Source organism: Harpia harpyja, chromosome 16, assembly GCF_026419915.1.
Source record: "Harpia harpyja isolate bHarHar1 chromosome 16, bHarHar1 primary haplotype, whole genome shotgun sequence".
In the NCBI taxonomy this organism is placed as follows: Eukaryota; Metazoa; Chordata; class Aves; order Accipitriformes; family Accipitridae; genus Harpia; species Harpia harpyja.
Genome location: NC_068955.1, coordinates 4930175 through 4956078, shown reverse-complemented (window position 1 = coordinate 4956078; position 25904 = coordinate 4930175). Strand labels below are relative to the sequence as shown.

General features: G+C 66.6%; 1 protein-coding gene across 1 annotated transcript in view; it reads left to right on the top strand.

Annotated features, from left to right (window-relative positions):
- AHDC1 (AT-hook DNA binding motif containing 1) overlaps nucleotides 1-25904 on the top strand; it is a 53486-nt gene that overhangs the window by 19859 nt on the left and 7723 nt on the right. Inside the window, 2 exon segments of the mRNA XM_052811169.1 lie at nucleotides 24094-24256; nucleotides 25391-25431. The gene's annotated coding sequence lies outside the window, so the exon portion shown is untranslated.

The window sequence follows — 25904 nt, the reverse complement described above, 5'->3', positions numbered from 1 at the left end:
GGGGGTGAGCCCTAGCCCCGGGACCTGCCCCACACGGGATCCCTGGGGAATCAGGTGAAGGTTTCGGTCCGAGCTGTGTTTTGGTTTGGGGTTTCGTCATGTTTTCATGGCAGGGAATTTCCGTTCCTAACCAAAGACAAGAGAAAAAAAAAAAAGAAAAAACCAAAACCAAAAAAAAAACAACCCCTGCGTTGAATTTTTGCCAAAAAAATGGGATGTTTCCATTCTTGTTTTGGTTTTTGGCAGCCCCAAACTGCAGCCAATGGAAGAAAATATCTGTGTGGAAATGCTGCTGGCCTCCTCCGCGCAGTGCAATGGCTGTTTCAGGGCCGGCAGGGCTGGGAGCTCCTGCCCCCGCGGCCGGGCGGCTTTGGGGGGTTTTGGGTGCAGAGGGAGACTTTTGGCATATGGAGAAACTTGCAGAGAGCGTGAGAAGGAGCATGGACCCTCCTGAGCGTGGTGCCGGGCACCGCTCCTCCGACGCTTTCCTCCCCGCACCGTGCTCTTTGCAGAGGACATTGCCATGAGAACGGGATTGTTGTTTTGTGGGGAGCATCGACACGAAGCAGGCGAGCGGCTGCAAGGACACCGGTGGCATGCGGAGCTTGCGGTTCCCACTTGTCCTTGCAGCGGGTCGCTCTCTCCTCCCCAGCTGGCAGCGGAGCCGCGTTTGGCTCCAGCGTGTGCCGTGCAACGCCGTCCTCCCACCGTGCATCGCCTCCCCTCCCGGCATCACCCAGCCTCCCCCCCCCCACCACCCTGCTTCGCCCCCCAGCTTTTGGGGGACCCTCTGCGGGGGCCACGATGCTGCAGTGGGTGGGGTTGGGAGAAGCGGCCGCTGCAATGCTTAAATGAGGTTGGGTTTTTTTCCACCCCCCCCCCCCCCCATCCATGCTAGGAAGAATTACAGTCACCCAGGCATCTGTTCTGGCAGAGTCGAGCTAAAGAGCTTGTCCTGGGCTTGGCAAACCAGCCGGCGCAGCCGACAGCTTTTCCAAGGGCAGCCTTGGCGGATGCGGAGCAGCAGGTTGACATTGCAGGGAGAGGAGCCCTGCACCGCAGGCACCCGCCCTGCGCCCCTCTGCTCCTGCCTGGATGGGGTGGAGGGGGGGGGTGTCCTGCGGGGAGGATGGGTTGCAGGATGCTGCAAACCTCCTCCCCAAAAAGCAGCATCCTCCAGCAGGTCTTTGTTCAGAGCAAGGAGGAGGGCGGCCGGTGCCAGCGCATCCCGGGCTCCTCGTTCCCGGGCAGGGAGGGCGGCTCGTGGCACCCTGCACCCGGTGCAGGAGGCAGGATCAGTCCCTGAGCAGCCCTTTGTGTGTCCATGGGAGACCCCTGCAAGGGACCACCACCAAAAAAAAAAACCCCTTTAGCTGCTTCTGACGTGTGCAACCCGGAGAGATCTCTTGGCATTCCCCCGGCTGTGCAGCGTCCCCTGTCACCGCCACCCCGTCCCCGCCGGGCGCTGCACACCTCACGGCCACCCCACGGGTCCCGCTGTCACCCACCGTCCCCGGGAGTGCCATGGGTGGGTACAGTGGTGGCACCAGGAGGGGCTAGGAGCGCGACGTGCCTGGCCGGTGCTCGGCCACCCCTCGTGCCTTCCCCAACCCCGCCATGCCCTGATCCTGCCCAGGCCTGCGAGCGCAGCCGCGGTGCGGGTAATTAGCAGTAAATCTCTGTGTGCATCTCCTCTCATCAGCTCGCAGGAGCTGGGCTTGGCACGGCCGGCGGAGAGGCTGCTGTTTGAAGGCACCTTTGCAGCCGCCCTCCCACCCGACGCCCAGCACATCGCCGTATCGGTGCCGCAGACCAGCCAGCGGCACGGTGCACGGGCCGTATCCGTGCCCCAAGCCGTCAGCGGTCGAGGCAGGGGGGGAGGCGAATCGGCACGGCTGGGCAGGGAGGTGGGGGAGCCCTGCCAGAGCGCCAGGCTCGGAGCTGGAGCGTGTCAGGCACAGATGGGATTGTTAGTAGTGGTAAAAATTATCCAGCCCCTCTTAAAAACCCAGGCGCAGCAACCCGACCCCACGGGCTCTGGTGGCGGCGATTCCCACCGGAGGGGTGTTGGCGTTTGCTTCCCCTGCCGTTACCATCCATCCCCAGGCTGGGATACGGGGCCACGGCTGCCCTTCATGTGCCGCCACGTCCCCTCTGCGCTGCTGGGCTGTGGGCTTGCTCCTTCGCCCAGCCCCGGGGACGGGCACCCTGACCCTGCACCCATCCCGGCCCCAGTGCCACCAGTGCTGGGCGAACCCTGTCCCCGCGGGTGCCCCCACCCTCCAATCTGATCCGCCCCGTGCGATTTCCTATTTCTTTCTTAATGCGCCCAAGCCTCCTGTTTGCTTTTTTAACTGCAGTAACCACAAGAGGGAAGTTTCGGAGCGGTATGAGCCCAGCTCCACCGGGAAGGGAGAGTCGCCGCGACGCTGCCGCCCATCACCGCGGCACCGTGACGGGGGGCTTCGCCAGCACGGTCCAGGGGATGGTGGCAGTCGTACTCTCCATCCCCCTCTCCCTGCCCCTCATCCCCAGCCCCTTTTCTTTTCGAAGTGGTGAATTTGGGGCTGGTTCGGTGTCGCCGAAGGGACTCAGGCCCCCCCAGCGCCGATCGATCGCTCTGCTCGCTCCCGCTCGCTTTTTTTTCTGTTTGTTTGCAGCCGCTTGAGGGCTCTTGTGATGAATCCAGCCTGGACAGATTTCAAGAACAGCTGAAACGCAGCCCGGGGTGGGGGTGGGAGTGGGAGGGCAGCGGGGCTGGCCAGCACCAGAATGCAAAATGGTGCAGCGGGCAGAGCTGGGACGGCGGGACGGGCTCACGCTGGGTCCAGCTCGAGGAGAAGAGAGGGATGGGGGCAACGGCAGCGCCGCCCCGAAGCTCTGGGTTCTGTGGGTCAGCGACGTGGGGACCCTCCGGGTTTAGTGGGGCCGAGGATTCGGGGCGATGCGTGGGGAGCGGGCTCAGCCCCTGCATCTGCCTTCTGCCCGCTGCCCGCTGCCCACAGCCACTGCCGGGAGCTGGGCTGCGCTCCAAGCCAGCCCCTAATTGCACCGGCAATGGGCCGGTCCCGCTGGCCTGGCGCGGCTCGGCTGCGCCGGGGCTCGGGGTCGCACCTGCGAGGGGCCGAGGGGGCCGCGCCGGCTCCGCCGCCCACCCCGCTGCGCCAGGTGCCGTCCATCCCCGAGCGGCCCCGGGGATCGGCCGCCTGGCCTTCCATCGCTGTAAAATGGCGGCTTCTTAATAAAAAAGGAAACCCTCCCAAAAACCCAAGCACAAGGAGGGTGAGCATCTCCCCGCACCCACAGCCCGGGGCTGCCGGCTTTGCCGGGGAAGGGGGGGCGATGGCAGCAAAAGGGGGGGCGCGCAGCTGTGCCAGGGGGGACAGAAGCACGGGGGGCAGGAGGAGAACCAGAGCCTTGGAGGAAATCTTCCCGGGGTGAGGCGATGCCGATTGGCGAGGCGGCGGCTGCCGTGGTGCTGGGTGCTGGGGTTGGCTGTGATTTTGCAGCCGTGACTCCGGGAGAGAGAGCGGGACGCGCGTCTGCGCGCGTGTGCGTACGAGTGTGCGCGCAGGCGGGAGGAATAATTAGTTCCTACTACAGCACTTCTCACTCAAAGTGCTTTTTAAAAGCCTCCATTCATTAGTCTTCACAGCTCCCCCGAGGTGTCGTGTCCTGGTTCTCTCCCCCCTCTGACTCCCCACCTTCCCCGGAGCAATTGGGGATCCTGAGCTGGGAAAGGGGAGGGTGACACCGCCAGCAGATGCTGGGTCCTTGTAAAACCCGACGGTTTTGGAGACCGTCCTGGTGTCCCCCGTCCCCACGGGGCTGATGGGGTGTCGTGGGCACATGGGCATCGCTGGAAAGTTCCCGTCGAGGCTGAGCTGTGCTGGGTTCGGAGCACCGGGGAAGAGAGCGGGATGGCGGGGAAGGGGCCATGGGTCCGGTGGGTCCCACCACCGGCTGCACCCAGGGACAGCGGTGTCCCTCGCCAGGGTGCCAGGGAGTGGCACAGCGGTGCCAGTTCCCAAATTACCCAGCGCGTGCTGGGCTGCCAGGGGTCACCAGGCAGAAGGACGGAGGATGCCGGAGGGTGCCGGTGCCGCTCAGCCCCCGAACGCGAGCATCACCGCTGGGCGAGGGAGCGGGGGGGTGCCCGGGCGCTTGCCCCCAGCGGGGGCACAGAGGCGGGCAGGCGATGGCGGAGGGCCTCCTCTGCAAACCCTAACCTTATTTTCCCAGGTCCGACGCCAGTTTCCATGGAAACAGCCGGGAGCAGAAACGGGAACCAGAATCCAGAAATGCGAAGCCTCGAGCTCCCGTTCGCCTTCCTGGATTCCCGCTCCCCGTGGCCCCGGGATGCCGGCTGGGTGCTCGCCACAGGGCACCCATGCTGCTCCCACCATGCTGGGGTGCAGGGCCGGCCCGTCTTGGCACCCCGCGGGTTTGGGGTGCTCCTATGTCCTTGCACGCTGTGGCACCCGTGCACGGTGCACGGCACATGGGGATGTGCATGGTGTGCACGGCAGTGTTGTGCGGTAGGCAGGGGGTACCGCGGGCAGGGGGTACCGCGGGCAGGGAGGACTGCGGGCAGGGATATTGCAGGCAGCACCGTGCACGGGCAAGTTCAGACAACATCTGCACACATCTGTGCGTCTAGATGGTGCACAAGGGTGGGGGTGTGATGTGTATATGTAGGCGCTCCTGCACAGACATGTGCGCTATATGGGTATAAGGGGGGTGTGGGCACAGTAGGTATCAACAGTGTATGGTCTGTATGTTCAGTGTTACTGGTTGCACTGGCAGGACCCCAGTCCCGTGGTGTTTCCCAGTCCCGTCCATGCCCTGACGTCCCCATCCCCAGGTTGCCGCTGCCCACCGACCTCCTGCACGCGTGTGCTCGCCTCGCACACGCGCGTGCAAGCCTCACCCCGGGGTCCCTCAGGTGTGCAGCGGCACGTTGCGTTCCCGCATGAGCTCGTACGAGCCAGCATCCATGGGGTGGGACATCGGTGTCCCCTGGCACATCCCGGCCGGTGATGGGGATCTCTCGGCGCCGTCCTGGTGCCAACTGGCCCCATCCTCCCTGCAGCACCCCGCCACCCCCCACAAGCCGATTTCACCACGCTCCCAGCGGGCTGGCTCCCAGCGGAGCCACGCATGGCTACCGGATCGCGGCACCCAACCCCACGCCGCACCCCGGGGGTGACGACAGCACCGTCGTGACACCTTCCCCCCCCCGCGGTACACGGAGCCGTGGGTGCGGGCACCGCTGCCATTGTGTGTGCGCACCGTAATACATCATTTACAGACGGACAGGTATTAAGATACATTATGGATAACTCACAGAGAGAGACGCTATTAATAATACAGACACATACAGAGGGAAGAAAGTGCACACTCGATTTCCATGTTGCTACCAGGAGTTGTGAGGCTGGCTCTGGCTGCCTCTTCCCACACGTGACTGCAACACAGTGGGTAGCTGACAGCCCAGAGAGCCTGGCTTGGGGCCAGGAAAAAGCAGAAAACACAATGTCTGTGCATATCCTCTCTCTTAAAATAACACTCCAACACCGTCTGAGACGAATTAAAATAAGATCAGGAGCGGTCTCGCGAAGAGAGGAAGACGAAGAGGGAAAAGGCAGGCAGGGGAACGGCCGGGGCTGGGCGGCTTCAGTCCCCGGCGGGGAAGGAAAGGGGGCTTGTTTTGCAGGGTTAGAGTTTAAAATTAAAAAAAAAAAAAAATAAAAATGCTGAAGGAGAAAGAGAAGGCGAAGAGGGAGAAGCAAATCCCCAACGGGGAGGGGAGCGATGCCGGCGGCGGCGGCGGTGCTGGCTGTCCAGCACATGGCTGTCCTTTGGAGGGAAGCCGCGGCAGGGCGGGGGATGCGAGCACAGGCTGCATGATGGAGAGCATCAGGAATTTCCTGCAGCTGAGGAACACACCAAATACCAGAATGCAAGAGCGAGCGGAGGAGAGCAGGGTGCCGGGGAGGGAATGAGGAGGCGGGGTGGGGTGGGGGGGTTGGGGGGGGGGATGCAGAGGGCTTGAAATAACTGGTGGGGAGAGCAGTGAGGGCAGGGGGCAGCGGGGTGGGGGGTACTGGGGGGGGAAACGTGGCACTTTGGGCCTTTTTCCATCTCTTTGCCTTGATTTTTTTGCTGCTTTTTTGAAGGAGGTGCCCCGCGGTGCTGCCTGTGCCCGCAGGCCCCTCTCCCTCCTGCCCGCTCCCTGCCCGAAGCAGGGGGGGGTTGGTGTATTTTGGGGGTTTTACGTCTTTCCTCCCTTCTTTTCCCCGGTTATCTGGCGTGGCGCCGGGGGGGACGCGGGGATCGGTGACGACAGGGCGTGGGGACGGGGCTGCGTCCCGCAGACCCCTGCCTCTCCCATGGGGCCAGATCCAGGCTCAGGGAACCAGGAGCGACCTGGAGAACGGGTACATCCCTGCGGGACAGTGTCACGGGAGAGCGGGGGCCCTTCGGGGGGACCCGCCGTGCAGGCAGCGAGGGCAAACGCTGCCCGAGGAGCCATGGCAGCACCTCCCACACATGCAACGAGTTTGGCAGGCGCCCTTTGGCCACGCTCCTGCTTCTCCCTGAGCCAGGCTGGGTTAAACACAACAACCCCAAAATCCCCAGGCAGGCTGCGAGCCCCTGAGGCCGGCGTTGCATCCAGGTGCAGCCCGACCTCTCCCTCCTCCTTGGCCACCCCCGGCTCCCCCCTGCATCCAGCTCCTGACTGCATCCAGCCCTGGCTCCCCCGGGGATGCTGGGGGGCCGGAGGGGAGGGGAGATCAGAGGGGGCATCTTGCAGTGCCGGATCCAGGTAGCCAGAAGGTCGCACTGAAAATCTGGAAGTGGAGTTTGGAGCTCAGCAGAGCGGTGAAATCAGTCTTGCTTTAGGGCAGAGAGGAGGAGGAGGAGGGAGAAAGATGCGGTGAAGGGAGCAGGAGGGAGAGGGGCTGCGTCCCCCCCCCCCCATCTTGGGGTGCTGGGTGTCCCCAGGTAGATGCCATGTCATGCCCTGGCTGGGGCTCTGTCGAGCATCGCAGCGAACTGTGTCAGGGGCGTTCGGGGGGGACTGAAGAAGGATGAAGAGGAGGCAGCAGACCCCGAGCGAGTGCTGAAGCCCGGCCAGGCGATGCCGAAGGCTTTGCAGCCCCCTCACCGGGTGCCTCCCGTTTCCACCGATTCCAGGCCGCGGCGTCCCCGTCATCCCTGGGCGAGCGGTGACCCACACCTGCCAGGGCCCCGCCGGGGATGGGGATGCTGAGAAAGGGCTGAGCTCATTAGCAGGCTCCAGCCTCCCCAGCACAGGGGGTCAGAGAGCAGCAGCCCCAGGGCGGGGGGCGGGGGGGTGTGGGGAGCGTGGCTGGAGGCGCTTTGTGTGGGCTGGTGGCCCCCGCTGACCCGCTCGCCGGCCCCCACGAGCTGTCCCAGTTCCCGCGATGCTTGTCCCCAAATCTGGGGGCGCAGCGTCACCGGACGGGGATCTAGCAGGCATGGTGAAGGCAGTGCTGGGGGGGGGGGTCCCCAGGAGCTCCCCCCACCCAGTGCTGCACCCCGCTGTGGTTTTTCCTGCCTCCCCCCCCAAAGCACCCAGTTTCCTTCATTGCAAGACCATGAGCTCTTGGTCTGGGTGCAGGGGGGGTGCCTGTGCCCCCCCCCCAGCATGCTGGTGCCCTGTCCTTCCCTGCCCAGCATGGAGCAGGGGCTCTCTCGGCCCGTTGCGTGCCAGGAATCCTTCCTGGCCTTGCTCACCGAGCCGGCAGCAGCACTTTGATCTCTAGCACCGTGGGGTGAGAGGGCGAGAGGGGCCCAGCCGGGGTGCAGAGAGACAGGGCTGCAGCCTTGGGGGGGGGTCAAGCACCCTGGGACCCCTCCCTGGCTAATGAACCTGGGGACGAGGGGCTGCCGTGCCCAGTGTCACCCTGCCTGGGCAGGAGATGCGAAGCCTGTGCTTACCCCAAGGTTGGGGTGTTTCTCGTTAGGCATCAGCTGCTAATTGGCCCCTCTGCAAAGTCGTGCAATGGTGGGGGGGGGTCCCTCCCCCCAGATGTGCCCCCTCCCGGTCCTGCCTGCCTGGCACGGGGCAGGGTGCCCCATCATTTAGGGTGGGTGCCTGACGTAAGTGCCCCGTGGGCTGCCCACAGGGGCCACGGCACCTTCACTTGCACCGTGGCGTCCAGGCAGGGGACAAGCGGGGTGCCAGTACCTGCCCTCGGGATGGGGACAGGGTGGCAAAAACCCTACCAGCAGATCACAGGGTGCCCCGGTTTCCCCTGCTCCCCCTGCCCACCCACCTCCCCAGCCCTCCCTGCACATGCCTTTGCTTGGGGGCTGGCCGGCAGGGAGGCCACCCGGGCGCGGGGGCCGGAGGCAGGCGGTGGTGGGGGGGGGATACTGGCTGGAGCGAGTCTAAACCTGGCATCTGTCGAATGTCACCTTACCCAGACAGTCTGTGCTTCCCTGTCTCCATATCAACCGTTCTGCTCCAGCCACCTGCGGGGGGGGTGGCAGGGAGCGCCTTTGGGGAGGAGGAGAGCTCACCGCTCGCTTGCCGCTCACTCGCCGCAACCTCCCTTTCCCCTCCCTGCTCGCCCCTGGGGTGCGAGGCCCCGGGCTATAAATCGTGGCGCAGGCGCGCACCGATACTCCTCCGGCCACCTGGGATGCGCCTGGGACATGGGGGGGGGGGGTGACCCCGGCGCTGGCGGCTTGCGCAACCCCAAATTGCATCATCTGGCTCTGCCGTGCCTCAGTTTCCCCTCGCCGCAGCGGTGAGGCTGGGGAGCGGCAAATCCCTACCTGGGCCGGTGGCCCCCGCGCCCACCGGCACCTCCGCTCCCCGCCGAGCCCCGGCGCAGCTGCGGCGCAGGAGGGATGCCGGGGCTCGCTCCACCCCAGACTCAGCGGCGAGGGCCTCTTCCAACAGCTCTGCACATTTCCCCGGACTGTCCCTCTTCCCTGTGACCAGATGTTCTCGCCCTCCTCCCCCCGACGGGGTCCGGGCCAGAGCCAGCTCACCGCGGCCGTGCCGGGACGGACACCGCCTGCCAGCATCTCTCCTCCTGCCCCACACCTGGACGGCGGCTGGGGACAGGGGACAGCTAATGGCATCCTCCCGTGTGGCTGTGCTCTGGCTCCCAGTGCTCCCCAGTATCCCGTGTGGCTGTGCTCTGGCTCCCAGTGCTCCCCAGTATCAACCCGTTCCGCCGCAGCTGGGCTGTGATAACCCCAAACACAGCGGGGAGCCGAGCCCGTCCCATCTGTGCGTGGGGCAGTGCGTTGGGGACGGGATTGCAGCACCAGGGCTTTGTATTTGGGGGGATGCTGGAATATTTGGGGGCATGCTGGAGTATTTGGGGGGATGCTGGAACAGTAGGGGAGATGCTAGAGCATTGGGGGGGGTTACTGGAGCATTTGGAGGGAGATGCTGGAGCGTTGGGGGGGATGCTGGAGCATTTAGGGGGATGCTGGAACATTTGGGGTGGGGGTTCTGGAGCATTAGGGGGGCTGCTGGAGCATTTGGGGAGGTGCTTTAGCATTTGGGGTGGGGGTGCTGGAGCGTTGGGGGGGGTTGCTGGAGCATTTGGGAGATGCTGGAGCATTGGGGGTGGTGCTGGAGCGTTTAGGGGGGTGCTGGAGCATTTGGGGTGGGAGTGCTGGAGCATTGGGGGGGGTTGCTGGAGCATTTGGAGAGGTGCTTGAGCATTTGGGGCGGGGGTGCTGGAGCATTGAGGGGGTTGCTGGAGCATTTGGGAGATGCTGGAGCATTTCAGGGGAGTTGCTGGAGCTTTTGGGAGGTGCTGGAGTATTTCAGGGGAGTTGCTGGAGCTTTTGGGAGGTGCTTGAGCATTTGGGGTGGGGGGTGCTGGGGCATTGGGGGGGTTTGCTGAAGCATTTGGTGGTCACAACAGTGCTCCTTGCTGGTTTACGCCTACCCCAGCACCGGGGCAGGCAGCAGAACCAAATTCCCGTGCCGGCGGTGCTGTGGGCAGACGGGTCGGGACGGGGCATGCGTGTGCATGCGGGCTCCTCGCGGGTGCACGTGCATGTGCCACGCATGTGCCGAGCCACGCGGGGCGAGACGCCGGGCCGCACGGCTGCTGCCGGCGGGGGCCGCGCGGATGCCGCTCGCGCTCCGGCGGGAACGCCTCGCCGGCCACGCGCTCCCGGAGCGCCTCGGGAAGGCACGGAGAGCGCGGCAGGCGGGATCGGACGGACGGACAGCCGAGGACGGACGCCACCGCCCTCTCCCTCCTCTCCCAACCATGCGCAGCGGCTCCTGCGAGTGTGTAATTTCACCACAGTGCCTAAACGAGGGACAGAAGTAAATTGACCTTTTAACCCGTTTTCCTACCAGGGGGATTATAGCCTGTTTCCTGTTAAATCTCTCCAAGAACTGGCTCCATCCTGCTCACGGAGCGGGGCGGGGGGGATGACACCCACCCAAAGCGGGGGGCTTTCATTTCCCTCCCCGTCCACCGCCAACTCGCCTTTCCCATCCCATCCCATCTCCACCACCTCTTTTCCCGTTCAAGTCTTCGGGGGTGCTTTCACCAACCCCGGGAAAAACCAACGTGGAAAATTGCTGGGAGGAAGGAACCGAAGGCGGAGAGTGATAAATATTGAAAGGGTGGGATTTCGATGTAGGCTGCAACAGCTGTGCCGGTTACAGTGTCACACTATCTCTCCACAGGTTTACTGACCCATTTCCATTCACACGGCTGCCAGTATCTTAGCAACTGCAACAGTCCCCCAAGAACAGGCATATTGCCTGCTATTAGTGACTGCTGCAACTGTGTCAAGGTTAGCTCTCTCCCTCCAAGCCCTGCCGGGTTTGTTTTTCACCCAAAGCCAGCCCAGGCTGCTCGGTGACATATCCCCCCTCGGCAGCCGTCTTGGGTATTGGGTAGTCGTTCCTTCCACAGAAAAATGCCGGCGGGACCGGAGCGCTTGGTGGGGCGATGGATGGATGGGCTGCGGGGTTGGGTGGTGGGACGGAGGGGGATGCGGGGTTGGGTGCGCCGGGAGATGCTGCAGGAGGTTGGCGATGGCGTGGGTGCGTGGTGCGTCCCCCAAAATAGGAGTGCTGTCATCCGGCTGGGTGTCACCGTCGTCCCTGTGCAGCGCCGAGCCCCGGGAAGTCAGCTGGAGGTGGTTGGGGGCTGCCCTGAGCCCGCCTGGGGTGTCACGAGTGGGGCCGGCCTCAGCCCGCACCCTCGGTGGCTCAGAAATGAGTGCTCCCATGGCTGGGCACGGGCAGAGGGATGGTGCGTGTCCCTGGGCTCCATGGCAGCACCGGGGGGGCTCGGAAGGGGAGGCACACGTCCATCCATGTTGGCGAAGCCTGGGACCACCGTGCACCGGCTTGGGACAGAAGTGCCACGTCGGTGACATCCACTGTCACCACCTCAGGCACAGGGTCAGCTTCGGTGAGGGACCCGCTGGCGTCCCCCCACACTGCATTTCCCGCCCCCCAGCCCCTGCTCAGCTCCAGCGCTTGTCCTATCAGGGCTGTGCCTTTTGGGGAAACTGAGGCGGACGGTGTGTGGGCAGGGGACCACCAGGGTGCTTGCTGTTCCCGCTGCATCCAGCCTTGAGGGGCATGGAGTGCAGAGACATAGCCACAGCAAGAGAAGGGACGTGCGCTCCCTCAGTGTCCCCCAAAACACAGTGATATTGGGATGACTGAACCCACAGAGCAGGGAGAAGGCAAGCAGCCGGTGCATCCCCCAAACAGCCCATGCAGGGAGGGAAACTGAGGCACAGGCAGGCAGAGCTCCCCATCACCCAGCTCCCGGGTGGGTGCTCTGCTTGCTGGGACCTCACAGCCCCCCCAGGGCTGCACCCACGGGTGAGGAGCAGTGAGGTGGGTGCTGGGGTGGGCAGGGTGCGTCCCGGCCCCCCCATGCCAGCCAGCCCCCCCCCCCGGCAGTGCTGCAGACAGTAGGCTCCACACCAGCACAGCCGCGGGGACGGCTGAGAGGGAAGCCACAAAAATGATTTAAGGGGCTGGCGGGATTGATTTATTAAGAACAATTAAAAGCGCTAAATACGCTTAGCTCAGCCAGACGCCGAGCAAGGGAGCCTGGGGGGAAGAGACCTGTCTGCTGTATCCGGAGGGCGAGGCTGGCAGCGGGGGGACCTGCGGCACTTTGCGGGGGGACTGGGTGGCACTGGGCGGCACTGGGCTGGGCTGGAGCAGCCGGGGAAGGGGAGGGGTGCTGGGGCTTGGCTGAAAGGCAATGTAATGGGGTGCAGTGCCCTGTGGCCGGGTTTGCACCCAAGGGTGGGTCTGTACCCAGTGACGGATTTGCATCCAGGGCTGAATTCGTACCCAGGCGTGGGTTTGCACTCCAGCTGGAGGGTGTGTGGTGGGATGCCCGGGGGACAAGGACGTCCCCAGGCAGTGCTGAAACTGGGGGAGCTGCTTAGGGCCGGTGTCAGCTGCCCAGTATGACCAGTAAACCATACTGGGCAGGGTGTTGCTGTCACAGCCCTGTCTGGCAGGGCTATCCCGGGAGCTCTGCAAGGCCCCGGCAGCTGGCTCAGGGCTGGTGCTCGCCCAGCACCAGTGGCGTGCCAGGCGATCGGCAAAGGGAGGAGGCTCGGTGGCCGTGGGTGTAACCCACAGGACTCCTCACTGATGGGCACCCACGAGGCCAACTGCATGCGTGGGTTCCGGGGAGGTCACGGTGCAGAAATCACGGAGCGTTGCGACATCCGCAAACCCGCGTCCCGCTCAGGAAATCCCAGCCGAAAGTCCTTGGAGGCTGGGAGAGTCCCTGGCCTTGTACAGACCTGCCCAGCCCCGGCTCCTCCCTGGGCACCAGCAACGGCTGGGGGGGGAGACGGGAGAGCTGCACCCACCATGGCTTTCCGGGGGTCCCTGGTGCTGTCACCCTGTGGGGTGGGCTTTGCCCAGCAGTGGCGGTTCGGTGTCCCCACCGTGCTGCTGGGGTGCTGGGGGTGGGGGCAGCAGGCAGTGCCCTGCATCCTCCCAGTCCCCGTGGCTGTCTGCAGCGGGAGCACTGGTTTTGTACACATTCCCCAGTGCAGTGCAGGATCCGTCCCCTCCCCGGGGCTCAGCGGGCTGGCTGTGCGCTGGGGGCCTGGGTGATGCTCAGGGACATGTGGATGGGGAGCCGTGCTGCCTTCATCTCCTCGCCCCCTCCCTCCACCGCATCCCAGTGCCATCGGGGGGGTTGGGTTTGGGTTTTGGGTTCAGATCCCCCATGCGGAGCAGCCGCCACCTCCCCCAGCCACCCCGCCTTAGGTCAGGATGCGCCCACGGCCCCATCACCGCACAGGTCCCCCGTGCCGTGAGCCACGTTGGGCACCTCCTGCCTTGCCCAGGAGCCATTTGCTCGCCAAAAACCACAGAACCGGGGCGGGGGGCCTGCCCTGACCCCCCCAGAGAGGAGCCCCGGGAGGCGGCGGGAGCCGGGAGGTGCTGGGAAAGGTGCTGAATGGGAACAAAAGGTCCACGGGGTGGCTGGCAGGGGCGAGTGGAGCCGGAGGCTTTCTGCTGACCCTGCTCCAGCTGCCCCGGCCCCGGCCTCCCCCCGCCACCCCCCACCCGCTCCTGCCGACGTCAGCGCTTCCCGGCAGCGCTCCCAGGTAGAGGAGCCGGCCGGGAGGTGGAAAAGCCATTTCTGCCTCTGCCCCCGGCGCTTACGCCTCCGCCAGCCGTGGCAAAAGCTTCCTGGAGCAGGGTGGGTGCTCGTGCCTCGTCCCCAAGCGTCACCACAGGGCCACGTGCCCTTTTCCCGTGGGGACGGAGCTGTGGTGAGGTGCGGAGTGCGGCACGGGTTGGGTGCTGGCCACGGCGTGGGTGTTGCGTCCCCCTCTGCCTGCACCCGCACCCTGTTGCGCTTGCCGGGTGTGCCTGTGGGGACAGTGGCCGGGGATGGAGATGGCCGGGGATGGAGATGGCCGGAGATGGAGGTGACAGGGGATAAAGGTGACCGGGGATGGAGGTGACCGGGGATGGAGGTGGCCCTGGCACTGCCAGCATTTGCTTCCATGCTCCTGCTTGGCCAAGTGCTGTCCCAACCGCAGGCTGCGGGGGCAAAGCCTGTGCGGCAAGGAGAGGGGCTGCCGGGGGTCACCCCGCTGGCCGTGGTCACCTACTGGGACGCACTGGGGTCCCAGTAGCCGCGCTGGGGGGGGAAGGTGGGTGTGGGAGCAGCGCGGTGACTTGCCCGGGGCCGTGCAAGCGGGGCGGTGGCAGAGGTGGGTCTGCCCCAGGACGCTCGGCAGCGGGTCCCTGGGTGCCCCCGGCCTCGACAGAGCGCACCCGCCGCTGGCTGCCCAAGGGTTAACGAGAGTTTGCTGCTCCTGCAGACAATTAGTGACATCTTTGCTGACAACGCCACACTGAGCCGCTCGCTGCCTCCCCGGCAGCACCAGCCTGGCCGCCCCCGCGCCCCGCACGGCCCCCGCACCACCGCCTGCCTTCGCCGCCGTGGCCCAGCCGTCCAGCCCGGCACCTCGCCCCGGCACCTCGCCCTGGCGGTTTTTCGGCAGCGACGGCACAATTGCAATCCCGAGCGGAGCAGCCAGCTCCCCTCGCTGCCCTCTGACCCGCTGTTGCTGTGGAAACTACATCCCACGTAGGATTACGGAGCCTGAATCCGCAGGCTCCAAACTCCCCTCGAAATCCAGACGGCCACTGGGGTGTCGTGGCCGTCCCCCTCCCTCGCCGGCCATGCCAGCCCCCCCTGCCCGCGGTGCCCATGGCGGTGGTGCCCGCGGGGTGCCCGCCTGCGCCCGCCTGCGCCCGCCGTCCCCGCCGGGATGGAGGCTGGGTGCTGGAGGAGGTGGCAGCAGCACTTCTGGGGACCCTGGTTTGCACCCACCGGCTGGTGACACCGCCAAAGGTGCCATGGTGTCACTGTGAGGCTGTCGGTGACCCCCCTGGCACCTCTGCTCCCCTGTGCTGTCGCCTGAGCATCGTCTCCCGGTGTGCCGCCATCCCTGCATCCCGGAGGGGTGGGGAGAGGTGTGGGGTGCCAGCGGGATCCGCCTCCCCCCCCACCGCAACCAGCAGCCAAAAGCACCCTGGGGAGGTGGGTCCACCCCAAGGACCCGGTCCCCAAACCGCGTGCACGGGCACCCAAAACCTCTGGGGCAGCAGCAGGAGCCGGGCACCCACCAGAGCCCCCTACGTCCCCAGGGGCGGGCAGCGTGGGTCCCCCAGGCCTGGGTGCCCGCGCTAGGGGAAGGGGTGGGCGCGGGGGAGAGCGGAGCCTGTTTGGGGAGCTCTGTGGGCTGGGTTTGTGTCTCAGCATCTCTCCCTGCCACCCGGGGAGGTAGGAGCTGAATTAATCGCGATCAATTAGTGCTGCTTGCAGTCCCCGGCTTCCTCCCTGCACCAGCTTTGTGCCGTCGCACCCAGCAAGGGGGGCCCCGGCGTCCCCAGCAGCACCGGGGCACCGTTGGGGACCGCAGCCCCTCCGGACCCCCCGGGATGGGGACAGGGGACAAGCGGGATGTCCCCCAGCCCGCGTGGGCACCCGCAGCCATAGCAAACATCCACGCCGTAAAATTTGGCGGGGGCGACAGCGCAGGGACGGGGAGGGGACGCGTGAGCCCCTCGAAGCCCTTCTGCCAGGGCTGGAGCGGGATGATGGGGGGTCCCGAGCGAGTGGCCGGATCCTGCAGTATACTGCAGCAAATGCCCTGCAATCTGCATCCGAATGAATCCCACCTTCCTTCCCCCGCAACGTGCTGCCCTGGGCTACAGCTAATCTATTGTGCGCTGGGCTGCAGCCAGCACAAGCTGCAATACAGTAAATCCTTCTGCAGTATCCTGCAAGGGGACCGAGCCCAGCCGCAGCCGCTCGCCGCCTGCCAGACAAAGCCGGGGGGCCCGCGTGGGGACGGGGCGCAGGGGACAGGGACGCAGGAGGGTGGCAGGCACCCCTGGCTTCACGCCGGCGAAGCTGGGAGAACATAGCCCCTGACCGGGGTGGGAAGTTCCCCGGGGAGTTTTGGCAGCACCGTGCTCTGTGGATCCCCCTCGCTCCCCAAATCCTTGCCGTGGGCCAGGGACATGCTCCGTCCTCTGCCCTCCTGAGCGTGGGGTTGTCCCTAAAGCCTGTCACCACCATGGTCCCCCCCAGGGTCCAGGCGCGACGCAGGGGTTTGCATCCCCACCCTCTCCTCGTGCATGGCGCAACCTCCCTCGTGCCTCAGTTTCCCCACCGCTGCAGGGCTCGCCAAGCACCTCATCCCCCTCCCACCAGCAGGCTGCGGCGCACGTGAGCCCCGCTGCCCTTTGCCGAGGGATATTGCTTGGATACTGTTATTATCGTTATTATTACTATTATTATTATTATTATTATTATTATTATTATTATTATTGGGATGTTGGTGGGGCACAGCGGCTCTGCCGGACCCATCTTTGGAGAGCGAGGCATCCTTCAAAGGGAAGGCGCTCTGTCACCGCCCCACAGCAGCTGCGTTCTCCTCAATTAGAAGAGGTAATGAAGCAATTTATGGGCATCTACAAAGTGATGTGTGAGTGACAGGCTGTGTACGATCCGCGCCGGGGCTCTGCCGGCAAGTTGTGTTCTTCCAATTTTAATGGAAAGCTCCCTGGCGAGGGGAAGGGGGGGAAATAGGCGTACCTATAGGTGTGTGTGCTCTGAGGTTCCTATGTGGCTGGATCAGTGATGCCGGTGGGTCGTGGCTGGGTGCAGGGAGAGCTGGGTGCCCTGATCGCCCGGCCCTGGGGAGCTTGGCCCCCCAGGACGCATCGTGCCGCAGCCTGGCCCAGCCGCAGCTGTAACCGGAGCCGGGAGGGCAGCTGGGTGGGAGCAGAGCGGGGGGCTGGGGTGACGGCGGACGCCAGGGTCCTCTGGGAGAGTTGGCTGCAGCTCCCTGTTTCCATCTGCACGCCAGGCACTGTCCACCCTGCTCCCTGCCTCAGTTTCCCCACGCATACCCATGCCCCCACTGCTTATCGCTGCCAGATCCCGGGTGCTTTCCCTGCTCTCGCACCTTCCTCGCACCTCTGGCTTTTTGGACGCTACCGCGGCCTCTCAAAGGGGAAAGGTGACTTGTGTTTTGGGGTCACCCGCTCTGATCGGGGCAAAACCCAGTATGCCCCCTGGCACAAGCTGCCAATGGCCTCCTGCTTCTGCTGCTGCCGGGGTGTGGGGTGGGGGTCCGCGGTGCCAGCCTGGCCGTATTGGGGGGCTAGGGAGTCCCTGCACTGCGGGAGCCCATGGGTGCTGCCTGGGTGCCCGGCTGGGGCTGCCAGCGCTGCGTGGTCGGGAGGGTGCGGGGGCATTGTTTTGCTTGTCGGTGCATTGTACCCCCGAGTGGGTGTGATCCTGCGTGTGCGTGGGAGATGGGTGCTGCACATCCATGTGCCAGCACACCTGGGTTGCTGTACCTGCGCGCACCCATTTGTGTGCCCGCCGGTGCCCGTGCACGTTCTGTACCTGCGTCTCCACCTGCACCCACGTAGGTGTGTGCGTACCCCTGTACCCATGCTTGTCTGTGTGGGTGCACCCACGTGGGCACAATCCTCCCCCCGTGCACGTACCTGTGCGCACACCTGCATGCGCGCAGCCACCTTGTGCACGTGCAGCCCCGTGCGCACGCACACCTGCACCCGTACCTGTCAGTGGGTGCATCTCCTACGTACCCACCTGTGTGCGGGGTGCCAGGCTGCCGGCGTGCCGGGGCAGGGGCGCGGGGAGGGGGGCAGACCCACTCCGTGGGTCTGCCCCCCTCCCCGCGCCCCTGCCCCGGCACGCTGGTGCTGGCATCATCCCCAGTGGCTCCCACACCCCAGCTCGGCCCCAGCCGGCCCTGCACCGTGCCGCATCTCCCAGGAAACAGGATCCGCAGCCAGGAGTTTCCGCTCAACTCGTGTATGCCTCCCACAAAAAAAAAAAAGGCAAAAAAAAAAAGAAAAAAGAAAGCAAAAAAGCAAAAAAAAAAAAAACAAACCAACAACCCACCCTGACACCAGCATGGCCGTTAATCCTGCCCGGCCCATTCTGCTTTTCTTGTCTAGCCAGTTTCTAAAATTGGCCAAGGGAGGCAACTGGCTGCTCTCCCCCTGCCCAGACCCCCCCCCAGTCCCCACCTGGCCACCCCGACACGTCGTCGGCACCGAAGGGGTGCAGCGGCGATGCCGTGGGCTCGACCGGTGCACCTGGACCCCGCTGCCGCCATTCCCTGCGGTGGGGCTGCAAGCGAGGGAGGCAGCGGCCGGTGGCCGGTGCGGGGGGTGTCGGTGGGTGCCGGGTGGCCCTGGACCCCGGCGGGCACACGGTCGGCATCCCGACATCCCGGCGGGTGCCCCTTTGCTGCCCTGGGCAGCCCCCCAACCCTCAAGCGCCGGGGGAGCATGGCTGTGCCGAGCAAGCCTTCGGCACGGGCACGCGTCCATCTGGCGCCTTCCAAATGTTACTGGCCTCGCAGGATCCCGGCCCCGCTCGGTGTTAACCCGCAGCGCACCGCGGCCTCGCAGCCGGCTGGGGACAGGGGGGAGCTGAGCATCGCCTCTGCCCCCCCCTCCGGGGGTCCCTCAGCAGGGTGTCGGGGGGCTTCGGAGCCACCCCGGGTGCCACGGGCTGCGGGCAGGGGGTGGCGTGGGCAGGGAACGGAGCCCCCCTCCGCGCCGGCACGGCCGCGGGTGTTACATGACCCGGCGTGGCCGGCACTGGGCAGGGACACACCGGGGCTGTGACTCATGCTGTGGCTATAACAGGGAGCCCGGAGAGGGGGGCCGCGGCCGTCTGCGCAGCCTCAGGCCTGCCGTCGCATTGAGGGGGGGGCCCCGGGGCACGCTCGCCACGCTGGGGCGAAGCACCCCGCGGCACCGCCGGGAACAGCCGTCGCGCGGAGACGTGCCTGCAAAAATACCCGGCGCCCCGAAGACCCCCTGGCACCCCGACCCGGCACCCCGAGGGATGGGTGCTGGGGTGTCCTGTCGTCCCCCCCCCGGCAGGGAGAGGGCAGAGGAGGGGGCCAGGCCGGCTGCTCGCCTCCCGCGCCGGCTCGACGGGGCGGGGGAACAAAGCTGGCACCGAGGAAAGCAGCTAAATTTAGCCCGTTTCCCTGCTAGCTCTGAACTGCGGCTCTGGGCTCCAGCCGGCCGAGGTGCCACCGTCTCTGCAGTCCATCTGTCGAGCGGTTTTGCCGCCCGACCTCCCCCGGCCCCCCCCCTCCAGCCCCACCGCCGCCTCCTGCCCCCCTCCCAGCCAGGGAGGGGGGTCAGGCCCCTGTGGGACCAAGGGGGTTGGGGTGGGAGAGGGGGCTGCATCCACGCTGGACGATGCCGCTGGGGCTGGGGGCACCCGGGCATGGAGGGGAACATGCCCCCCGCATCCAAAGCCCCGAGCGGCTGCAGCCACCCAAGTCTGTGGGAGGAGGAGAGGGTCCTTGCACGGGGAAATGGTTTCTTGCAGAGGGAGATGATTGCAGGGGAAAATGGTCAGTGCAGGGGAGATGGTTCTTGCGGGGGAGATGGTCGTTGCAGGGGAGATGGTCGTTGCAGGGGAGATGGTTTCTTGCAACAGCGGGAATAGGCATCCCCACCCCTGCCCACTTCGAGGGCACCGTGACACGTTACAGGGCTAAGGGCTGAACCCACTGAGGGTCCCACCAGCTCCGGGACCGCCAGGCCCTCAGGCTGAGGGGTGAACCCCTCAAGGATGCCATCAGCCAGGCTGGGGGCTGCGCTGCCGGAGACCCCCGTGGCAGCAGCACACCTGGGGCCAGGCCCAAGAGAAGGGCCGTGTCCCCTGACTCACCATTATCCCCAACAGCGTGGGGGCATCGGCGTCCCCCAGGGTCCCTGCTTCCAGGGCCAGCCGGGATTTTGGAGCTGTTTTGGCAACGAGTTTCCCACCCTGCCTTGCTGCAGTGCTGGGTGGTTGGGGGGATGCCAAGACCTGCAGGCACCCCCTGCTTAGAGCCCAGCGGTCCCAGAGCCCCCTTCCCAGTGCCAGGGTGGGTGCCTGAGCCTGCCCCGGGGATGTGGCACCCCAGGGTGCCATGGGAGGGTGGCTCCCAGCCCCAGCTCTCCTTTGGGGCCACATCTCCCAGGTGTATTTGCCCCACACGCCAGCCAAGGCCTTCTCAGCACCGCCGTCTCCTCCCGCACCGGCACCACATCCCGGCACTGCGCTGGGGGGTTGTGTTCCCCCACCAGCTCCCTGCTTGGGAGGGACCCCAAAAAACCTCCAGTCTGGCGACCAATGGCCCTCTGAAAGGAATTGGTGGCCGAGCAGCTCGGCTGGACCCGTTACCTAAGATGAAACCCGGGCGCCATCTGCTCCGTCTCCTAATTACAAGCATGGCAGAGAAGGCAGGGTGGTGGGGGGGACATGGTGACGGCCGGGTTTGAACGGCGGTGGGAGCGGGGTGACAACCGAAGGAGGGGTCAGGGCTGCCTACAAGCACCCTGCACCCCTGCCTGCAAGCACCCTGTGCCCCAGCACCCATCTGTGCCCACCCCTCTGGACCCCCGGCTCTTGCTCTTCTCCCAACCCGCGCGCTGGTGGCATCGCAGGGTGGTGGGTCCCTGAGGTGGGTGGGTGCCCTGGGAGCTGGCAGCGGTACCAGGGCAGGGGGGTTCTAGATGGGCTCCCAAATCACCCTTGGTGCTGATGGGTGCCCCCATTCCAGAGGCAAGCAGGGCGGTGGCAGGGGATGCCCGGTGCGTGGGGTACAGGCAGGGTGACGAGGTGCGGGGAGGAAGAGGAGGGAGCAGGACCCGTCTGCTTTGGGGTGGGGGCTGTGATGCTGAATTGGGGGGGGGACGCAGAGGTTGGGGTGGCAGGAGTGAAGGCAGGGGGTCCTCCTGCCTGCCCGACCCTCCGCACGGCTCAGGGAGGAGGTGGCCGGGGGGGGGGCTGGCTGGGGAACACGGAAACCCTTGGAAAGCGCCTGCCAGGAAGCTGTCACTGGAGGGGATTTTCCATTGGTGTCAGCAGGAGCAGGACGGGCTCCGGGGGGACTCACAGGGCGGGGGGGCCTGGGTGCATGTGAGCGAGCAAGGGGGGTGCAGGAGCGTGCGAGGGACAGGGCGCAAAGGGGACAGCAGCGGGGCGGCGGGGGCGTGCAAGGGAGCTGCACATCTGTGGTGCCCCCAGATGTGCGTGTGCAAGGGAGGAAAACCTCTGCTGTGCCCCGGCTGTGGGAGCGTGCAAGGGAGAGGCTGTGTGAGTGTGCAAGGGAGAGGCACCGCCACAGCGGCCCCAGGCTTGTGCAAGGGCGGCCGCAGGAGTGGGACACCCCGTGATGCCACATCGTGTGTGTGTGCAAGGGGGGGGGGGGCACCTCTGCGGTGCCCCAGATGTGTCTGTGCACACGCAAGGGACAGCTGCGACAGCTGTGCACGCAGAAGACGGGTAATGGGGGTGTCCAGAGACCCCACATGGGGGTATTTAGGGCCGCCCCGACCCCTCCCAGCACCCCACGGTGCCCAGGGACCTGGGAGGCGGCAGGGCGATGGGGAGGACCCCCCGGCCGTGGCCCTGCCGCCGCGGGCGGCTCGGCACGGTGCCCTGTCGGGGTGGGAGGCGGAGGGCCAGCGTGTCCCCATCTGTGTGGCGGCTGGGTCCCCGCCGCCTGCCTGTCTCCCGGTGGCATCTCCGGCCCCACCCTGACGTCTGGGTGGCCTCAGAGCCGGGCACCAAACCACGTCCGTGTCTTGCGGAGCCGTCCCTCCGCCGCAAGCTGCCGCCACGCCGGTGCCAAGCGAGCCATTCTGTGCCCACCCCCCCCGCTCCTCTGCCCCGCCAGCGCTGAGGGTCGGGGCTGGGTGCCAGCAGCCTCAGGGGACATGGAGGGGGGGGGGTCTGCAGACCCCCTGTGCCCTCATGGTGCCACCTCTCCCACCCCACAGCACCCTTGCCACCCAAGAGGGAGACCCCCAGGAGCCTGTCCGGGAAGGGGAAGCGGCGGCGGGGGGGGGGGCATGCCACTTGCTGCCAACCTTCGTCAAGCCTGAAACCGTTAAACTAATTAAAGCTTTGCAGCAGCAGGATTAAGCCTGGGCAGGGGAGGTGGCGAGCCCAGGTAGTCGATTAGTTCACCAGGCGAGGATATTGGATTTCTGCGAGGCGAGTCAGCAGTCTTCGGGGGCTGTTATCTTTGCAGGGCTGCGGGGTCAGGAGGTGGGAAGCGGAGGTGACTGCAATCTCGCCCGCTTGCCCCCCCCGCCTCAGTTCCCCCCCCCCAACCCCACCGCAGCACCCGGCCTCGCTGCCTCTCCCCCGCCCACGGCGCCCATCTATCTCTCCTTCTCGTTTCGTTCCCTCCATCCCTCCTCGCTTGTGTGGTCTCGGCTGGTGTTTTGTAACCAGCAAGGAGAAAAAAAAATTAAAAAAAAAAAAATTAAAAAAAAAGAAAAAAAAAGAAGGAAAAAGGCCCTACCCCTGGCGAGCAAGCCAGGAATGGCGAAGTCCGGAGAGCCTAATGCGAAACATGTGGCGGCTGCCTGGGGCTGAGCAGGGAGGTGAAAGTGAGCGCAGCGGCGCGGCGAGCATCCCGGCGCACCCGGCTCCCCCCCCCTGCAGCCCCCTCCCCACCGCCCAGGGCCAGGCTCCCGTCCTGTGTCCCGTGCCCCGGGTGGGTGATGGTGGTGGTGGCGTGGGGATGGCGGGTGCTGCCCGTCCCCACGGCGCGGTGTGGTGGGTGCCGGGTGAGGGGCGCAGGTGGTCCCCGCCGTGGGGGGCAGCCGGATGGCGGCGGTTCGGCCGGGGTGAGGGAGGAGCGCTGGCACGGCGCGGGGAGCGTCCCCCGCCTTGTCACCGGACACGTGGCCCTGCCGGGAGTGGAAGGGGGTCCGAGGGCAGGAGCCTGACGCCGGGCAGTGTGGGGTAAGAGCCGGCTGGACGGGCAGGGCAGGGCAGGGGGGGGACGTACCCAGCACCTCCGGCACCCACGAACGCACGCCGGCGGGTGCCGCGCACCCCACTGGGGACCCCATGGGCATCCCGCAGGATTTACCGACGCATCCGCAACTCCGTACGCCGTGGACGCGCGGGGGGGGACGCTGGAGCAGAGACGGGGGGGACCGCGCCCCACGCCCCGCGACGCCTCCGGTCCTCCCCGTCGAGCCGTGCGCAGCGTGTGCGGCGGGGACCGGCTCCCAGCGGCTGTTCTGGAAAACCTCCCGTTTGCTTCCTTCCTGCCTGCCTCCCCTCCAACAGCTCTCCGGGCACATTAGCAGCTTCATCAGAGACTAGACCGGTCTTTCTAGCACATATTTTCCTGCTCCACATTGCCCTTGGTGTAACTCTACACCACGCAGGCAACACGGCGGTGTTTGCCGGAGAGGTGCCCGCATCTCCTCTGTGCCAGCGCTGCGCCCAAAGGCTGGTGGGGAGACTGGGAGGAGGGCTGGGGGGGTGGGATGCGGATGGACTGACAGGTTTGAATTCTCTTTCCCTGCCTTGTTGATAAGTTGTCACGCTAATCCAGACACCGGGAAGAGCCTGGATCACGCCGAGCGGCTGCGTGTGTGTGTGTGTGTGTCTGCGGGTGTGTGCTGGGGGAGGGAGCCAACAGGCAGGGATTCACACGCGGCGCTCGAGGGGGGGGGACACAGGCGGACACGCTGGCATGGGGGGACCGCGATGGGTTGGGGGGTTCTGCTGGGCACCCCCGTGCCGGATGGGCAGCTGCCTTGGGTGCCTGGACCCCCAGCAGGCCGGTGTCACGCAGGGCGGCAGGGGCCCCCGCACGCACACGCGTGTGCAACGCGCACATCCGTGTGGACGCGCGCACGCGTCGGCACGCGCCTGCGGCGTGGCGGGGAGGTGCCCTGCCTCGGACGGGCAGCCCAAGGCACGGCTACGGCGGGGAAGAAAGGGGCGTCCTGCCCCAAAATGCCACCCTGTGCCCGGGCATCCCGCGACGGGCCCCATCCTGTGGTGCAGAGGGGACAGCGTGGCTCCCTGGGTGTCCCGATGGCTTTGAGGGGGAGGCGTGAACGGGGAGCACGCAGCGTGCCCAGCCCTGCGGGCACCCACGCTAGCCCGGGCAAGGGGTGCTCCCCGGGGAGGGGGCCGCCGGGCTGACGCTTGGGGGTCTCTGTGCTTGCTCGAGCAGATGGGAGCTCGGTCGCCTGCCAGCCCGTCGCACTGGAGAACGGTGCCAGCCCGCCAGCCGAGTGGTTCCCGCGTACCCAGGGCTCCGGCCCCCGCCAGCCCGGCAGCGACGGCGACGGCAGGAGCTTCAAAGTGAACCTACACTGCAAGCACCCGCGGCCCAGGTACCCCGGGGGGGCCCTCGCCCCGGGAACGGGGAACGGGGGCTGCACCGGGGGCGGTGGGGGGGGTTGGCAGCAAATCTTGCTGCCTCTGCTCTGCCCGTCCCTGCCTTGGCGGGAGTGGGGGGCTGCAAAGCATCCCTGGAGATGGGGGGGGTGGCGGGGGGGGGGGGGCTCCGCGGCTTTGCAAAGCCCTTGGCTTGGAGCGGGGGGGTGGGGGGGGGGCAAACAGGGGTGCCTGCAGCCCGCCATGGGGTGCAGGGTGGGCTGTGCTAGTGGGTGCATGGGTCCCATGCCGGGCACCCCAACCCACCCGTGGGTGCCTGTGCAACACCCCCCCCCCCCGACCTCGCTTGTGTCCCCGTTGCCAGTGAGGGGAAACTGAGGCAGACGCAATGCGGGTGGTCCCCGGGGGCTGCTGGCACCGGGCAGTGTCACCTCGGGTGGGGGCAGCAGCTGTGCGTGGGCTGTCCACGGGTGGGTGGGAAGGAGGTGGGGCGGGGGGGGGGGGACGACACACACGGACGGACAGACGGACGGACCGGAACATGCTAAGCCACCTCCGTGGGCAAAAAACTTCCCCCCCCCCCTTCCCCTCCCCTCCCTCCCCGGTCTGTCCGGTGGCCGGACCGGGGCGCTGGGCGGCGGGGAGGGGGGGGGCGGCGGGGGCCGGGCCGGGGCGGCGGGTGGGAGCGCGGCTCGCCGGGGACACCTAGCGGCAGCACGGCCGTAGGGCCCCCCCCTTTCCCCCCCCTACCGCCCCGGGCCTCCCCCCCCCCCTTTCCCCGCCCCCAGCGCCCCAGCCCCGTGGAGGGGTTGGTGGTGGTGATGGTGGTATTGGGAGGGGGGGGTAGGGGGGGTAAAAACCTGTCCCCTCTGTCCCCCAGATTGGAGGCAGCTTCCCCCCCCTTTTCCCCGTCCCCGCCCCGCTCGCAGCCCCGACGCCAGGGTGATGGGCGGGCGCTGCCCTCTCGGCTGTGGGAGCTCGGGAGGATCGGCCCCTGGTATGTCCCTTGTAGGGACTGGTGCTGCGAAGAAGCCGTGGGCGCGGTGGGCACCCAGGTGTTCCCCCACCCCCCCCCACCCCCCACCCCCCACCCCACTCGGGGCTAACCCTCGGCACCCCTTCCTTTGCAGAGAGCTCAAGTGCAATAGCAGGAGCAGCAGCAAAGCCGAGGGTAAGTCTCAAGCCCCGACCCCCGCGATGCCCCCGGACCCCCCAAGCCCTGCCCCACGGGGGAATGGGGCAGCCCCGGACCCCCCAGCCCAGCCCCACGAGGGGATGGGGCAGCCCCAGACCCCCACGGACACAGCCACCCCGCTTCCCCTTGGAACTGGCTCTGCGCCGGGGCGAGCCGGGGGTTGGCGCGGGTGGTCCTGCCGTGGGGAAGGCGTCCAACCCCCCCCCCGAGCAGGGGAGGGGGCCTGACCCCATTTCCTAACCGCTGCGGCGGGGAAGGGAGGAGGCTGGGGGCGGCGGGGGCAGGTTCCCGCAGTGCCAGCCGGGTCGTCGCTGGTGATAAGGCAGGGACGAGCCGGGGGCGTGAATGCGGGCACCCCGTCTCCGAGGGCGGCGGGGATGGAGCAAGGCACCGCCGGCTGCTTTTGGCCGGCGGTGCCCTCGGAGCCTCACTGTCCCCCTCTCTGCCCC